This window comes from Cyanistes caeruleus, chromosome 2, assembly GCF_971803275.1.
Source record: "Cyanistes caeruleus chromosome 2, bCyaCae1.hap1.1, whole genome shotgun sequence".
Classification (NCBI taxonomy): domain Eukaryota; kingdom Metazoa; phylum Chordata; class Aves; order Passeriformes; family Paridae; genus Cyanistes; species Cyanistes caeruleus.
In genome coordinates this window covers 97,490,574-97,502,598 of record NC_141702.1, presented here as the reverse complement: position 1 = coordinate 97,502,598, position 12,025 = coordinate 97,490,574, and the positions used below count along the sequence as shown (strand labels likewise).

The following is a 12,025-nucleotide window of genomic DNA, read 5'->3' as shown; positions in this document are numbered from 1 at the left end:
AAATATTTGCCTATTGGTTGTCACTAGATAACCAATAATTTAAAATACAATTTTTCTGAGTTATTTTCTTAGTCCAGTTCAAATCACAGTGAGAGGAAGAAATCATAAATATCGTCAAAACCTGTTTCCACTGAGAGAGGGAAAGAGGATAAAAACAGGTTTCCATGGTTACTTTGTTAACCATCCCCATTTTGCTGTTTACATAGTTTATAAACAAGACACTATAAGCAAGAAGAAATGAAGTATTTATTAAGATCTACATTACAGAAAGTTCCCACCATATGTCATGTCTGTTTCAACAGCTGCCTGTCCAGCGGAGCCCTAAGACACACTGACATCTACTCACTGCTGGTGCTACCGAGTACTTTATATAGGACAAACCCGACTGAATGTGCACAGAGGAAGCCCTTGACCCAAGTTCATTTACTAACATTTCATCAGTAATTTATTTTCAGTAGAAGATCATGCCTTGCCTTGAAACCAATGATAAAAATGCAGGTTTCTTGTATGTAAGTGAAAGCTCTTGCTTGGCTATCAGCTAAAACTTACTGATCATCAAAGGCTGCTCTCCAGCTCTTTCCATTTCAACAGTTGCAGTTTTAATCACTTACTTCTAATGCAACAGAAGTTCTTATCTCAAGTCATCAGTGAAAATAAAACATTAATTCTGTATAACAGCACTTTGAAGCAAAAAAGTCATCTAAATCAGGTCCTTTTTATCCTCTATAAACTTTTATTTTAACTAGGCTTCTTACTGCCTGGGGGAAGAATGACAAGTAACTTCGTGGTACTGCTAGTATTGAGAAGATTACAAACATGCCACCAAAAGCTCAGAAATTCTATATGGAGAACCCAGAGTGGAAAATTCTGGAGGTATTTTGGAGTTCTTGGTATTTAGATACCAACCTCATTCAGTTAAGAGGCAGCACTTGGCCTGAGGTCCCATATGCACAGCCATCACACAGCAGCTCAGCTCACTTCAAGAGTGACAGGTAACAGCAGTCCTACAGTACTGATCTCAACAAAATATGCTAATTAGCATAATTGAATTGTTTAGTTTGTAAAAGACTCTTAGGATAATCAAGTCCAACCACTGCCCCAACACTGCTGAGTCCACTAGCAAACCTTGTCCCTAAGAAACATGACTACATGTCCTTTAAATACCTCCAGGGATGGTGACTCAAGCACCACAGTATAGTCTACTTATATAACATTCAGAGACAGGCATTTTTTTGTAAGAAGCAACATTTCTCCTGCTGTGTTGTAGCCAAAGAGTGTCCCAGTAATTTGTGTAGCTTAAACGCTATCAGCATGTCTACCATCCTCCATGTAAACTTCTATATTTCACTGTTGCTTTCTGTTGTAAAAATCTCTGTCCGTGAACACACTTATGCAGAGATCATCTAATCTCTTCTCCATGACAGGATCAACTCTACTTGGGTTACTCTTGAATAATATTTGCCCCTGAGTTATGACCACACACTGAGGGCATTCAAATGAGAACATTCACCGGAGCAAGATATAGCCTGTTTTGAATCTCCATTTTCATCCATCTAGGAAATATATTTTATATATATACATATATTTCTAATACTTAAATATATATACACACACATATATATGAGTAACTCAAAGAAAAACACTACTGTTCTTTACATTCTAATGTCAGTTCCTTATCACTGCTCAAAAAATTGAAGACAGTATTTAAAATAAGTGTGCTTCACTAGTTTCACTAGTAAATGTCCAATACTTAATATTTTCAGAGCAATAGTCTAATCCAGATTTGCAAAGCAATTCATTGTACCAAAATGCTAGATACATTTAAAATAATCTCTAAATCTACCACAACTGTCTCTGAAAGCACTAGGCACATGGAATACTGTTATCCCTACAGCTACAGGAGATAATGTTCATTACATAGCATTAGTATTCACAAAAAATTGTAGAGCAGTTCTTATTACTTATACATCCTGATTCTCTTTACATCAGTCAAGGCAGAAGTCTTCTTTATTTTAATGGGTTTTTTCAAGTCTGAGGTTACATCACAGAACTCAGGTGATCAAATGACATTTTGCTGTTCACACAGAACAGAGCAGCAGAGGCTTGTTGGAAACCGGAATCAACTTTTCAAGTATCCAGCTATGTTGCTTGCAAGAAAGTGATAAATCTTCTCCAGGACAAAGGAAGCAAGAACTGTATGACAGCTGACAGTAAGAATTATCCTTTGGTTGCCATGACTTTAGCTCGTTCTTCAGCACTGCACAGAACTACTGCAATTATGTCTTGGGGATAGAATAGGAAGCCTACAGCATGTTATTTTACTCACTTATTTCAGACAGTAAGATAAATAGAAGCCTGAAGCTTTTGACCCCTCATTCCTTCAAAAGCATGAAATCTATGCAATTATCTATTTGTCACCTCTAAGATGGAAGTCTGCATGAATTTTTGACTCATATAGCCTAATTTTTTTAGGAGCTAGGAAAGGAATTTTTCCCACAATAAACACCAGCACACCATAAACACATATTTGTAAAGATGATAACTTGCATATTTTATGCATGCTTTCTTTATTTTACCTGAGCTGCTTAAAAGATCACTTTTTACTACAGTTTCCTATCTACATGTATAACCCACCTAAACATATGCAATTAAGAGCACACACGGACCGAAATCACTTTATTTCCTTTTTTGGCTCTAAATTCATATCTGTGATAGGACAAGACTAAATCCAATAGTTACTTCCTGTCCTGTTTTATCATCTGTTCTTGATGTTACATAAAGTGCTTATACTAAACATCACTGAGCTCTTATATAGCATTCTTAATCCATAGATCTCAAAGTACTTTACAAAGGATGACCATTATCCTGCTTCATCTATGAAAAGAAAAAACACAGACCTCTTCAGGGTGAAATTTGGATCTCACTAAACTCCCAGTCCACAGTGAAGCTGGAATTACACCTCCCATCACAGTACCACTGGTCAGACAGAACAGCATTCACCTCTGCAGATGGATTCCAGAGCCTTGTGGCCACTGGTGGCCTGTAAGTTGCACTCAGCAATTCCATACAACACTTAGGCATCAATCCAGAGAGAATATGGCTTTCAATAAGGTATCTTATTCAGCGTGACAATCACTAAAACGCCTCCCATCCCACACAGGCAGCACTTTTAAACAGTGTACTTTACCCTTCTCCTGCTTACAGCTCTAAACACACCAACATTACCATCAGTGGTAGAAATAACTGAGTCAAGTGCTGTGCTTCACCTTCACTACTGAAATCAATACTGCTTCAGACAGATACATTGGTACCAAGGTCTGATGCTTCCACTCACATGCCTCAAAGTATTTTCACCTCCACACAGATTCTGAAACAACCTGATCTAGGGGTAACTATGTATGAGTTATCAAACCTCCTGCTTCGTTCTTTCCTCTCCTCCTTTTGTTTTGTTTCCCATGTTCTCTCTTTGCACCTTACTCTAAGTTAGATGCTTCAACCCATACACTGCCTTAACTCTATAAACCCTCCTGTACTATACAGAGAACTCAGAACCAAATACTGGAGATAAGGACTGAAAGCAGATTGTATACTAACAACCACATAGTTTACCAGGATAGCAATCTGATTGAAACTGCCAGACACTGCTGCATGGCCATAAAAGAAGGATGTTCTCTCCCTCTCTCTACTTCAATAATGCATCTGATGTTCTATCCTGATATCATGACATGAAAAACCTTTGTAGTGTACAACTTTGGATTAAATTTAAGGGGTTATTGCTTTGACATGCTGTATCACAACCACCTCAAATCTACTCCTAGACCCTGGCAAGGTGAAGTAAGCTGACCCTGTGCACAAAGATGTAACAAAGAGCCATGATCTTCATTAAAGGATGCAGAACACTTCAGTCTCCATAACGCTCCACACAATTAAAGTAGTAAAGGAAGAGAAGGGCATGCAAGCTTCCCTGCCCACAAAGATAAAGGGAATCATTCTTATTCTCTGGTGCTAAGCCAGATAGGTTATTCTGAGCAGCTCTTCCTAGAATCTTGCATATTATATGAACTACCTCCTGTCTGACCTGGTGCTTTCAGGAAGAAAAGGCACAAAAGTAGAGATTGTATAATAGACCGCATCTTCTGGAATGCACATTTCCTAAAACGGGACCATCTCCCAAAAACCAGACGGGCAGGCTGATGGACTCCCGTGCCATTCCCCACGACGTTCTAGAGGCAGCGGAGTGCGATCCCCTCCCAGGCGCAGCCGGCAGCAGCGGAGCGAGGGCAGCGGGACGCGCTGCGCAGCCCGGGGCTGTGGCAGGCAGCCGCTCCCGCAGGGCCCCGGGCCAGCGGGCGGGCCAGGAGCGCCCCCCGGCGGCACCGGAGCCGCTCCTGCCCGGGACCGCCGCTCCGAGCCCTCCGCCGGCACCCCATCGGCCGCCAGGCGCAAAGGGGAAACCGTCGGCACTGAGGCATTTATTTTCTCCCGCACGCCGCAGGGAACACAGGGCGGGAGGTTTGTCACACGGTCCTTTCCCGGCGGGGGGATGGACAGCAGGTTCAGAGCAGCAGCAGGGCCGGCGACAAAGATTCAGAGTCTGAGGCGTGTGCTGGATGCCATTTACTGAGCTGCATACAACTAATTTACCAGAAGCTGGAGTAGAAGAGAGTACTTTTCTCATCCTACTTTTTTCTGTCTCTGGTCTACATCTTAACAATTCCACTTTGAAGAGCATGCGGGTTTCTGCAACACATCTAAGACATAGAACAACTTTGAGACTGAAGTTTATACCAGGCCCATCCTCCTATTTAGAAGCTGTAATCATGTCTCTTAGCATGCTAAAGTACAAATATAGACCACAAGAAGAAAAAAAAAAATACATTAAAAGGCTAAAAGACCAAAGAATTAACCAAAAAGCAAACAAAGTTAAGCAGATTTCTGTAAACTTGTGCTCCAGGTCATATGAAAATTTACACATGCTTGACTTTAACTAGAAGTGCTTTGTGGAAGTTGATAGAATACACAAAAATATTGCTTTCATAATGAATATTTTTTATATATTCACTTTTGTGACTCTGAAATACTGATTGCTTCATGTATAAAAGAGTCCCCAAGGCTGAAATCACATGTAAACTCCAGCCAAATTCTGGCACTTAGGGACAAAAGGTTCCTGTGATATAACTTGCTGGACTACACAAAGAATAAATTCAGAATCCTTAAAATCACAGGTGGTTTAAGACTGCTGGGCACACACTTTCTTCCAATACCCTGAAAATGCAACTTTGCAGCTCTGTTAAAATATTCCAAAATATTATTTAAAAGTAGCATGAAGTGAATCTTTGAACACTTCATGTTTCACAGTGTATTTCTTACTCATGGATAGTAACTCAAACACCCTGCAATGAAAATAACAAACCGTTTTAATTCACAGTTGCAACACATAAACACGATGAGATCTGTACATTGTTAATCCCAACATCCTCACTTCAACAGTTTAAGTTAAATGTCACATTTACATAACATTTACATAAAGATTCAGTTTTGTTTATACAAACCCCAGCCTTATTTTTGCAACATGCTTGATGCTAATTCATTATGTAACAACAGATTGTTTGCTGTTTTAAACAAATAAAAGGGTTTTTTCTGAGAAGGTGTTTGAGAGACTGCAATTCCTCTGAAGCAATTTAGCACCCAGTCTTTATTATTGTTCCATCAAGTTTTTAAGGTTGGCTTGTTTTAAAACAAACAAGGTATCTTGGACACTGTCCCACTCTAAGACACCTCAACTGATTTTACATGTCACGGTCACTTGTACAGTTCACACTTGTACTCAATATACACAGAGGAGAATGGTCAGAGCCTCCCAATTCAATCAACAGGAGTTTAATTATAGACTCTCAGAAGTGGACATGTTGGTCTTGAAACTGGAACATTTTAGAAGATTCCAAGCACTATCCAGCTTGTTGGGTTTCACTGAAGTTTTGGGGTGGGTTTTTTTTTATTAATATCTCTTCACTCTTATCATTGCTTTCAACAGGAATATATTTAGACCAGTGCTGACCCATTCAAAAATTAGAAACAACAGCAAACATTGCAAAACTTCCAGTGCATCTGGAAGAGCAGAGCTCACAGGTGTCTGCAATGCAGCATGCAGAGGCCTCCATGGATGGATTAGCTGCTATTCTCTTCTGTTTTGAAATTTTAAAATTATTTTTGCAGGAACCCAAATCCCCATATTGAAAGAAAGAATTCCCTAAGCTAATACCACTACCTCTTCACAGCAATGAAATTAATGCTTTAACCTTAAAATGACATATAAATTAGACATAAAGCCAATTCAATCACATCTACTGATTATTACAATTGTGTTTATTACCAACAAGAATATGTATTTAGGTTTAATATATGCTAACAATCACAACATTTTAAGTAAGTCCCTACAAAAGCTGTCTCCAGCACATCACACCACACCACATCTACATCAGAATATTCCCAAAGATGGGAAGAATTATCTTTTTATCCTCTTAGCTTCTTGGCTAAGGAGGCATTATTTTAGTGGGCTTTCTTTTCCAAAGGGATGTTTTTGTACCACAACCTGGAAACAGCCCATTTCTGTGTTAGTCTGTTCCAAAACCTTGTATCACAGCCAGGCACTCTTGCCTGAATATACTGCTTCTGCTAACTCCACTAGCTTTATCTGAAATGTTCCAGAGGAGTACAAAGATCCCAGGAATTCAAGACTAGTGAATACTTTCTAGAGTCTCATACCCTGCAAGTCTCCTTGATTTGCTTAAACACTAGGGATTGGAAGCAGAAATTACCCAAAAGAGAATTCAAGTACAGCTGTTCCACATGTTCTACACCCAGTGGTCCTACCTGCATATGACAAATAATTTACCAGCATCACTGGATCCTTCCTCAGGAAGCCTATCAGTAGATTTAAGTGGAATGATGCAATGCATCACTTGCATCATTGGCAGTTTTTACTGTCTACATTAGTTTGATGATTACAGAGATATAAATTGTTTTCTTTCATCCAGACATTTCTGCTTACTCAATAACATTGTGCAAGCACTAACCCGAGTGAGAAAAATTAGATACATGAAATTAAACTAGACATCCCACAGGTTATATTAAAGAAAAGAGTATTTTTTTATTCAGCAGGTCTCCCATTGACACAGGTACACATAAAAGTCAAATAGATCTGCTCCAACCAGCCATTCCAGGACTTTCAGGGAAAGCAGTACAAAGCTTTGGCAATACCGGTTAGGATTAACCTTATTTGGAGACCAGCCAAATCCATACAATGCAGAAACTGTTCTGTAGGTTACCATGTTTTCCTCAAGGTGTCTGAAGGAAGGTAAATACAGCACTGTGGCAACATTTTTTGGGAAAAGGCTGACTAAAATGTCAGAAGAAATAAGATGTCTGTAAAAAGAAGTTCCAAGGGTAAAAACTACTAAGGAACTATGAGGTGACAGCACAGGAAGACAAAATTGGTGCACTTGTATCCACACTACCCATCAGAAACAAGTGGCCTGTTGGTGCAAAGGACCCCCAGAACTATACACAGATTTTTCTTCTTGGGAAAACACTGTGGTTTGCTTCAGAAGACAGCTTGGGCACACACTGTTGTGAGAATTGGGAGTCTTCAGCTTAGAGAAGGCTCTATAGAGACCTTACTGCAACCCTTCAAGATATAAAGGGGGCTTATAAGAAAGATTGTTGAATAGAGCCTATTGCAGTTGGACAAGGGATAACAGCTAGAAGAGGGTAGATTCAAACAGACAGAAGAAATTTTTTATTACAATGAGGGTGATGAAACACTGGAACAAGTCGCCCAGAGAGGCAGTAGATGCCTCATGCCTGGAAATATTTGAGGTCAAGTTGGACAGGGCCCTGAGCAACCTGACCTAGTTGAAGTTGTACCTTCTCATTCCAGGGTAGGATGGGCTACACAATCCTTAATGGCCCCTTAAGAACAAAAACTATTTGGTTCTATGACTGCTGTGTATGCTTTAAGGCTCACTATGTATCCAGGACACAGAGTGAAACAAAAAGTCAAATTTCTTGACAAAACAAAGAAAAAAGAACGCATCCTTGGGATAGCTAGTAATTTCAAAGGCAGAGATATCTATCCACATACCTTTATCCATACTGCTGGAGGAAAGGGGAATCTCATTAATACTGTGCTGTCTATCCCAGCTACAACGCATTAGATGATCAATGGTATTTTAGGGGCAGCTACATTCAAAAGAGCAGCAGACAGAATAGCATGAGCAGTGGTATTTGGTTCCCAAGAGAGGGCCATGTGTTACACTGAACCTCACACAGAATCTGTGTCCAGCTGTTGGAGCCAAGAATTATCACTGAGCTTACCTAGCAATAGAGTTAGCAAACTGCTGCAGCATATCTTGACTTTCCAAGACTAGTATGCATTAAAGAGAAAGGGGAAGCCCTGAAGTCTGGGAGTTGTTATTGCAGAATTTTTTGTGTGTGTTGGGGTGTTTTCATCATTTGTTTTTGTGGGTTTTTTTTCAATAGAGTGATAAAAAGATCTGCTTGGGTTTCTTTTAAAGCAGGAGCATAGGTTTATTTGGCTTGGGACAGCTTGAAGATGTGGGATCCCATGGGATTCCACAGCAAACTAATACAGGAGTTGAGCCAGAAGACGAACAGATTTTTCCATTTCTTCTTTCACAGTCATACCTTAGTTAGAACCATAATCCCCCTTTCACCATGGCATCATTCTGACCTTACACGGAAGTGTCTTCTTCCTAACTAAAAATCAGTAGAGCTTACCATACAGTAGATTTTGATCCTCTGTGCCCTGCTTTACCTGAGAAAATTAATAAAGCGGGTGATTTCCAAGTTTTGTATTCAGAGTACCTTTACATCCAGGACTAAGCTAACCCAAACAATCTGCAACTCTAAACAAGCTAAAGTAATTGCAAACCATGGGGTGAGCTGAGAGCACTGCTAACAGATGGATGCCTTTCGGAGACACTGGGGGTGCATGGTCCTGCAGCTCTCTTCAAAGCCAGATCTGTACTGAAATGAGTATGATTCACACTTTTTCAAAGGCACAGCAGAGCTGAAAGCATAGAGATTTTTCAAAAGAATCATGCCTGCAGGAACTGTCATTCTTCCCCACTGCCCTCATCAGTGCTGTCCTAAAGGAAGCACTGTTTGGCATCAGGACTGTAAATATTCCCACAAGTTCACAATTTTATTTCATCCAATGCCCTGTTCTCAGCACTGGATGAAATGCCTAGATAAAATAGCTTCAGTGAGCAAAGAGCAACAGGCACAGCCTCTCTTACTCCTTCTCATCTAAACTGCTGTTTCTACATATTTTTTAACTCTTAACACCTATCTATTTTCCATTCTGAGAATGCTCTGATTTAGGAGAAGGGTTGTTTTTCCTGCAGTCACATTGGAAAAATATTACTACATTTGAATAGTACTTATGTGATTTAAATACATGATTAATAATTTTGGTAATCCTAAAGTATTAACAAATAGGTTCTTTCATATCATTGTGTGAAAACACTGGGAAAATAACCTTCCAAGTATAGTAGTATATTCTCCATTACTACTACCAAACCCCAGTTTTCCTCATAAAAGTACTAATCCTTCCCCAGTGAGCTTCCAGAACCCCTGCCTCAAATATAATGGTATACCTAACAAATGTTCAAAACCCAGATCCCCACATACTCAATTGTACTTTACTTTCATAAATATACGTTCCATGACATCATTGATTTTAGCCTGCAAGCAGGAAATAAAAATCTAGTTGCAGAGTCCAGTTCAGTCCAAGTCAGTAAATAACACATTATTAGCCATCACAATATAATATGTACCTATCCATAGTACATTTGAAAATACGAGGCTTTTAAACTTTTTCAAGCTATCGTGAACTGTGCTTTTGATACCATTTTTAAGACAAAGATAGGTGGACAGAAATTATTTTCTAATAGTTTTTTCTAAGAACACAGAAAAAAAACCTGTGTAATTGTAACTACCTGTAATACTTTGTGTCATGCTTCACTTGGGGAAGCCACTGACTGTGTATACCAAGCTAGTACATACAGTCCTGGTTCCTTAAATTAGCATTTAATTAGGCAGATTGTCCTTTTAGCAGAGACTGTTTTTAGTTTTGTTGGCCCCACACTTCGTATTTGCAAGTGCCACACTGTTCCAAGGCTGGGTCAAGTCATTATACTTAAAACAATATAATTTATTTTGCATTTCAAATCCCACCTCATAGACTTTCAATGTTTCGTGCAACTCGGTTTGTTTGGGTTGAGGTTTTTTCTTTCCTACTGTTTTATTTCACACAGAAATGAAAATTGTGAAGAGGAGAGTATAACATGTATGACAGATACTTTATGAACAGAGGAGATAAAGTGCACGTTCTTGGGAGCAGAGACTGTCTAGGCAAAAAATGTCAATAACCTACTAAAATTCACAAGGCAGACCAACAGAAGATAACACCAAGTCTGTTTCCTGCTCCAAAGTCACCTACTAAAATGAATTTATTTTTTTTTTAGTTAAGGAAACACCAAGCAAAACTCATTCTGGTACAACAGAAGAGAAAATTATTTCCTCCTTAGCAGCATTGTTACAGAGAAAGTAGATGATGTAGTTAACGGAGGTAGGTAACAGGCTGAAAATGTCCAAGCTAAGGCTAGAAGACAAACTACACAGGACACAGCTGGCTTTGAAAAACTCATACACCTGTCAAAGATGACATTCAACTCATGCCAATCCCATGGCTATTTGCAGTCCAGGATTACACAAACATACAACTTCAATACTGCATCTGCTTAGGATGTAAAGCTGTATGTATAAGAGAATAATATCTTATTACACTTCTTGTATGAAGCAAATGAAAGTATTTTATGGCAGAAGCACTAGCAGGGGCTCAAACTTAGTACATCAATGCTTACCATGATTCTACTGTTGGTTAAAGTAATTGTACCCATTCCCAGAAGACCTTCTTAGACACTGTATTTCTTCTATAAAGTAACATCTTTAAAACTGTATCTCAACATGATGATTTCAATTTCTTATACAATTATTTACAAACAAAATCTGCTTGTCAAAACATAGATGTAACTGATTTTGTAGAACTGATACCAGAACTTATATATTCAGTTGTCTAAGAAGTCTAAAAGACAAGTACATTCAGTAATATTGACACTATGCCTTTAATGTAGGGAGCTATCTGTCAAACATTGTAATGTTACACAGAAAGTAGAAATAGAAAAATAGCCCTAACTTTACAAAGCCTACAGCTCAAAGTTTATGAGAGTGGGTTGGCCTGTGCAATCTTATAACAAACCAAATTTTCCTTGTGACCTAGGCTTAAATGATCTCATATCTGGTGCCAAAAGTCACTGCATTAAAGCCACAAGGACTCACGTGTAAAGGCTTAAGATAGTCTTTATCCAGGAAATATGACAAAGTAGCCTAAAATAAAGAGTTCAGCAGCAAAGTCAACACAAGGAAAGGCTGACACCACCTGATCCTTATGGTAAGACCCAAACAGCATACTCTGGTTCATACATACTGGATTCATTCTTCCAAGGTAGAGTTCTTCACTGATAGACATTTCAGTGGATGAAATAACTGATAGAATTAATTCTCTAAGTGCCCAAAGACTACAAAAAAATTCATCAAAATACACACTACACTTCTTTGTAAAGAACAGTAGATGGTGATAGGTATTTTATTAAAAATGAAGGCAAACACATTATTGGTGAACTTTCATGACTTTGCCCACACAAAGAAACTTGAGACAGCAAAAACAGTTTCTTACTCTAGAATTCAAATGCATTAGCCTGCCTTTTCTTGTTGAAGTGCCCTGCTTTAATTGCTTCATCCCCCTAAATATCATCAACCAAAGCACTCAAACAATGATTCCACTTTCCTTATTCATCTTCAGATGATAGTCCATTGCATGTGTTGAATAAATTGGTTTTTCTATTGAGAATAGAAGACTCCCCTCCACATTCCAAATTTT

At 38.9% G+C, this 12,025-nt stretch overlaps 1 protein-coding gene across 16 annotated transcripts in view; it reads right to left on the bottom strand.

The window, feature by feature from the left end:
* Positions 1 to 12,025, bottom strand: part of HHAT (hedgehog acyltransferase) — a 186,338-nt gene that overhangs the window by 107,539 nt on the left and 66,774 nt on the right. The window lies entirely within an intron of this gene.